Below are 6,627 nucleotides of genomic sequence, written 5' to 3'. Positions count from 1 at the left end.
GTCCTTTTCTCTATTGCTAGTAAACCTATCCTGTGGCTTACTTAGTATTAAATACAGAATAGATATTCCAAAAATCCATTGGCTTTACTCTCATTTCATTCTCTTTCTTCAGTCTCTGCTACTTTCATCAAAGTGCCCCTTCTATTCCTTCACTTTGAGTGGCTCTTTGTATATTTTTTTAATATTACATACATCCAATAAACTCTTTTTAAATGTTTGCAGTGAGTTCCTGTTGTAGCTCAGCAGGTTAAGAACCCAACTATTTTCCATGAGGATGTAGGTTTATCCCTGGCCTTGCTCAGTGAGTTAAGGATCCGGCATTGCCTAAAGCTGTGGCGTATGTCACAGATATGGCTTGGATCCAGGGTTGTTGTGGCTGTGGAACAGGCTGGCACCCGCAGCTCTGATTCCACCCCAGCCTGGGAACTTCCATATGCTACAGGTGCAGCCCTAAAAACAAACAAACAAAATATTTTCAAATTACTGGTTAAAATTGCCCCACAGTCATTAGATAATCCCATATATCTTTGATTCCCTCTCAGTGAGGTATCCTTGGGGTTTGGGGTGTGTGTGTGTGTGTGTGTGTGTGTGTGTGTGTGTGTGTGTGTAAGTTTTAAAAATGTAGTACTGGAGTACCCATTGAGGCTCAGCAGTAACAAACTGACTACCCATGAGCATGTGTGTTCAACCCCTGGCCTTCAATCAGTGGGTTAAGGATTCTGCATTGTGGTGAGCTGTGCTGTAGGTCGCAGATATGGCTGGTATCCCACCTTGCTGTGGCTGTGGTGTAGACTGGCAGCAGCAGCTCTGATTTGACCCCTAGCCTGGGAACCTTCATAAGCCATGGGTGAGCCCATACAAAGCAAAATAAATAAGTAGATAGATAGATAGATAGATAGATAGTACTAACCCATCAATGAGCATTACTTGCTCATACATATTGCACCAAACTGGAAATGTGGTGAGCATGAATAAGGGTTAAATTTGAAGAATTACATTAAGTGGCTGACTATGATGGTTGAATGCAACCAGGGAAGGACTCTTAGAGGGTTTGGGACAGTGGCAGCAACAATGACCTTCAGTTCAATTCCTCTTCTAGCCTACAAAATGTGGCCTCTATTGCCTTCTGATTTCAACGATCCACCTTGCCTTATCTCTGACATCTCTCTTTCATATCCCTCTACTTTCTAGCACATTGGCTCAAACCATTTATTTGTCTTAATTGTTTCTTTATGTAATTCTATCTTCCCTCACAATTTGAGTAAAAGCATAACTACCATGAATATCCACATTGAAGACATAAAAAAGAAAATAATTTGAGGAGCGAGGACAAGTAAAGAGAATTAAATCTGAAGAAGACTGAAGTTAATTTTCATTCCCCTATCCTGAATCCCTGAAAGGGATTGTTTTACCTAGAGAATTGTTTTCTGATATCAGGCATTTACCTCAAGCCATTCACATTTCTATTACAATGTTCCCTGACTGGTTAACTGTTACTTGTCATTGAGCCAAAACAAGGAGAAGGCAAAATAATGTAGGAAACTGCAGAATAAGGCTGCCAGTAGAGACTTTAAACAAAACAAAAAGAAAAATCGAAACATCTAAGCATTAAATCTAAAAAAAAGGGGAGGGGTCTGTCAAGAAATGCTAGAGATGTGCTACATTTTATCTATTTATCACTTAATATTACCATTTGTATACTTTACCCTTTTTAAAACCCTGTTAGCTGCATTCACATTTTATTCCAAAATACTGTTTTGAATCTAAAATTTCCCACCCTCAGAAACAAAATGATAATTGAAATAACATAATAAATGCAATGTCTTTTCCATTTCTCTATCTTAAATTTTTTCTTTGCATTCCAGACATTACAGAACCAAATTACATTTTTTGCATATCATATCAAAACAAGTGCAATCACAATAACCATTTATTTCTCAGCGTTTTCATTTCTTTTTTAATGAACTTTCCCTGAGGACATTCTCACAATTGAGTATTTATTTATTATAAGCAACAAAAGAAATCTTGATTGTTCCAGCTGTGACAGAGAAACTTACTTTGATAAGCATACAGTAGATGAAAGAAGTAATAATAATAATGATAAGAATTTCGATATTCTGGGATCTAAAGAAACAAAAAGAAATGAAGAGGCACTGTGTTAAGATGTTCCCTTTTCCATCTTTCTATGAAATATTATCTTTTCCAGGATCAAATAAAACTTTTGTTTCAAAATATCAAGGCTCAATATAAATTACTTAGAAAATGAAAACTTTACTAATAAAAATGCTATAACAACAGCTTTGAAAATAAAATCTCTAGCACTTAAATATTTAGTAATAGGAGGAGTATTTGTAGCAGGTAAACTCATCATTTTCATAGACCCATTTTATCTCATAAAATTGTTGATTCGCTTTTATATAGATATTTAGTATCCATCTGTTCATTCATTCATTTACTCATTCATTATAATTCATTTAATGATTTTGAGGGACAAAGATTTGTCATTGTTTGTCTCTAAAACTGAATTCAATGACTTTATTCTCATTTACATTATTGATTAATACTTCAGGATACACAATATCAACTGGGAACTCTTCATTATATCAATTCTGCTCTTTCCAAAAAGATAGGCAGTAGTGTACTTGGTTAATGTCTATGATAACAATTACTGAAGAAGTTCAGAGTGGGGAGAAGATAATGCTTTCCCACTATTTTATCCACATCCACTGGACTCTTGGAATATTATATAACATAAAAATGGACTATCCTTTTTTGTTTGTGTGTGTGTGCATTTGTAAAAGAAAAATCAAAATGGTTTCTAAAAGTCATCCATCTCTATGAAGATGTATATTACATTATATTTTTCCCTTAATCACTGTCCTCACTTCTAATTCTTCTTCACCTTATAGAAATCTCAATTTGCCTTTTTAGCAAGAATACAACTAGAGGAGAGACTCCATGAATGCTCTTTGGATAAAAGAGAGAATAATTAACCAACTGCCTAACTTACTAAATATAAAAAGTACAGACAGGCATTGGCAGTTCTGTTTTTCTAAGGTAAGTAGAAAAACTATATTTTAGTGGAGATTACAGAGGTATGGTTCTTCATTTTGGAAGGATGAGATATTTTAAACACAGCTTAATTTGGTGGGACTTAGTGTAATGGATATCTTGGTATGTAATTTAAGTTTAAAGACCATTTAAAAATTATTTACAATTCAATTGAAGAACTAAGTGAAAAAGACAAAACTATTACAGTCAAAAAAGATGATGTAGAAACTACTTCCATGAGCTCAGGGAAAAAAAAAATTATTTTCTAGAATTACCCTAAAAGGGGCCATAAAGAAAAACATAAAGTCAAATACATTAAAATAAAGAACTTTCATTTAAAAATAACAAAGAAAACCTCCATAAAAAGGGAAAAACAAACAAGTTTCCAACTGGGAGAAGATATTTGTAGCACATAAAACTGACCATGTGTAACTATTCAAATATATGAAGAACTCCTAGAAAACAACCTAACAGAAATTGTCAATAAATGTGGAATAGGCACTTCACAGAAGAGGAAACCTAAAGGACCAATACACCAAAAAATAAGCTCCACCTATGTAGTATTAGGAAAGTGCAGCATTAAATCCAACGGAATGACTGATAGGACAAAGCCTGGCCATGTCAAGTATTTGCAGTGATTTTAATTGATTGAATCATCCATCACAGGCATCTCCATGTTTCCATAGATATCACCTTGCATGGGTACACTCAGAAAAGGGTGAAAGGATATTCAGAACATGGATACTTTTGGTAATGGCAAAAGCTGGAAATAATCCATGTGCTGGTCGACCATAGAATTAAACAGATTTACAGTTGTCAGCAGAAGTGGATCTAAAAAAAGCAATGTTGGACAAAGAAGCATGTTCTGGGAGAATATACAGTGTATAATTACAGATGATATCAGGTTCAAAAAGGGGCCAGATGGCAATTTTACCTCAATTTTAAAAACAAATAAAGTTGAGGCCAAAAAAAGTGATGGAACATGCAACACTAAAATGTAGATGACATACAGGATATTTACAAAGCATCAAAGTAACTCCCCCTAAATTATTTACTAATTTACGAAGGGGAAAATAGCAAACTTAGAATGGAAAAATCCCTGACAGATACTACCTTAACCAGGAAGAAAAAACAAGATCATTTTTTTAAAGGCAAACTGAAACTATAATTGGTAATATAAACAAAGATAAAAACACTGAAGAAAATGATAGGCTAATGAATGAGAAAGTCAGCCTAACTGATTCTCTCCTGTGAAGGAGCAGGGTGTGATTCAAAAAGAACACAGTACAGAGACTAAGCTCCTGACAATGGTCTATTTCTTAATATGAGTTGTAAATACACAGTATCTTATGTAATTTATAACAGCAAACATATATTTTATTTACTTCTCTGTAAGCATGGTAATTAATGTAAATAAAATGGAAACAACCCACCAAACTAAAAGAATTGTTAGGTAAAACAAGCAGGAGTCCATTGCCTATAGAATTTCTGAACAGAGGTCTCAAAGACTGTCATGCATTGGTCCCTAATAGTCACTATTTATCTCAGCAGGAAATGGACAGAGATATCCTCAAAAATATAACCCAGTGTGATAGCTACTGTCATTCCAATCAGATCCTCTTTTTTCCATTTCTAGGAACCCATAGCTTCCCCCTACTTCCATGCTTTGTTCAGCTTCCAATGGCCCACACTTGTGATGATATTTGCAAGGATGTCTCTTATTGTGAGGAAGCCACCTTATTCAAGTAAGACTTGTCTCCATCACAAGTCCTTAAATTAATGATCAGCTGATCCTTGGTTATGGAAGCCCAGCTCCGCTGCCTATACTCAGGACATAACATGGGCAGAATTTAAACTTTGCATCTCCCATAGGTATTCAGGCTGAGAATGTAGTTTTACCTACTGGGTTTCTTTCTGCCCTCTAACCTCATTCTTTTGCTCTATTCAGAAATCCCTTGCAGGAGTTCCCATGAGGGTGCAGGTTTGATCAATCCCTGGCATCACTTGGTAGTTTAAGGATCTGGCCTCTCCACAAGCTGTGGTGCATGTCACAGATGCAGCTGGGATTCTTTGTTGCTGTGGCTATGGTGTAGGCCACTACGTGCAGCTCTGATAGAACCCTAGCCAAGGAATTTCCATATGCCACAGGTTCAGCTATAAAACGAAAAAAAGAAATTCCTTTCACATTAATCCTTTCCTCAGTGCACCCAAACTCATACCATCATAATATTCTTGATATGCCAGAGTTCAACTATGCCTTCTTTTTGTAGAAGATCATCACTTGGGTTAAATTTAAAATAGGTTTGGAAAAAATAAAATAAAATAAAATAAAATAAAATAGGTTTGGTTTTGCTCTTAACAGGCAATATTTTCTGAGATATATCTAGAATATTGGCAAATGTTAGCTCCTATTCTCTGAACGATGGTTTATAAAACTCAATATTTTAAATGTAAATCTTTCAAATAATAACCCTGTAGTAATGACATTTTAAAGTCTGATGTGAAACACAAAGAGGAGAATCAGACAATGCTGCCAAAGATGAGATCCTGTGTTCCTATCATCTCCAGTGTTCAAAGCACAATATGCATTCTGGCCTCTTCTTATGGAGAGATACCACCTATTTCTTTCTTGCAAAAGTTTCTGACTAAGCATGTACACAATAAAAGTGAGTGATACTTTGCTTTTACCATACATAGAGGAACACGGATCTATGGCTCTGTAACTAATCATACTTCCAGAATGGATAATGTGGGGGCATATGATTAGATGCATGAAAAAGTCATTCAGAAGTTCTGACTCCATGTCCCTATTAGATGGACATAGGACCCAGTGAAATTAGTGATAGTGAAAAAGGGTAATCCTTCCTAGGCTTGGATGGGCATGGATATTTTTTTCACTCTGGAATGTTTTTCAAAAATGACAAGCATAATTTTATTAGCTTTCTAGGTCTGTCATAACAAAAAAAAAAAAAAACACAAGCTGAGTGGCTTAAATACAATATCTTTACTGTCTCCATAGAAATCCAAAACCAAGTCATTAGTAAGGTTCGTTCTGTCTAAGGGATGTGAGGGAAACCTTTCTTCCAGTCCTTTACACGTGGTTTGCTTATGCAATCTTCCCCCTTTGTTTCTTCACAATGTCTTCACTGCACACCTGTTTCTGTATCCACATTTCCCATCTTTACAAGGATACCCCCAGTCATACTGGGTTAGGATAGATCATAATAACCTCATTTTTTTACCTGATTTCTTCTTTAAAGACCCTTTTACAAGAAAGATCATACTATGAGGTACAACAGGTTAGGACTTCTAAATATGAATTTTGAGGAGACAAATTCTATCATAACAAATGTTCACATTAACTAATAATATTGTAATATTTTAGTTAATGAAGTGCTCTGAGATGTTGCACTTTACTGTTTTTAATTCCATTCCATTCTAGAACTGAGTTCAGGGAGGTTCCATGACACATTCCATATCCCAAAGATAGGATGGTAGGGCCGTTGTTAAACTTTGAAATCTGCTGAGAAGGTAAGATAAGAAATCTTCATTGCCACCCAAAAGCAAAGGTTATAT

The sequence above is a fragment of the Sus scrofa genome, chromosome 6 (assembly GCF_054392235.1).
Source record: "Sus scrofa isolate SSC_HxYL_T2T_F1_AM1 chromosome 6, Sscrofa_HxYL_maternal_Yorkshire_Landrace_v2.0, whole genome shotgun sequence".
Lineage (NCBI taxonomy): Eukaryota > Metazoa > Chordata > Mammalia > Artiodactyla > Suidae > Sus > Sus scrofa.
The sequence above is the reverse complement of the archived record's forward strand: the minus strand, read 5'-3'. Positions refer to the sequence as shown.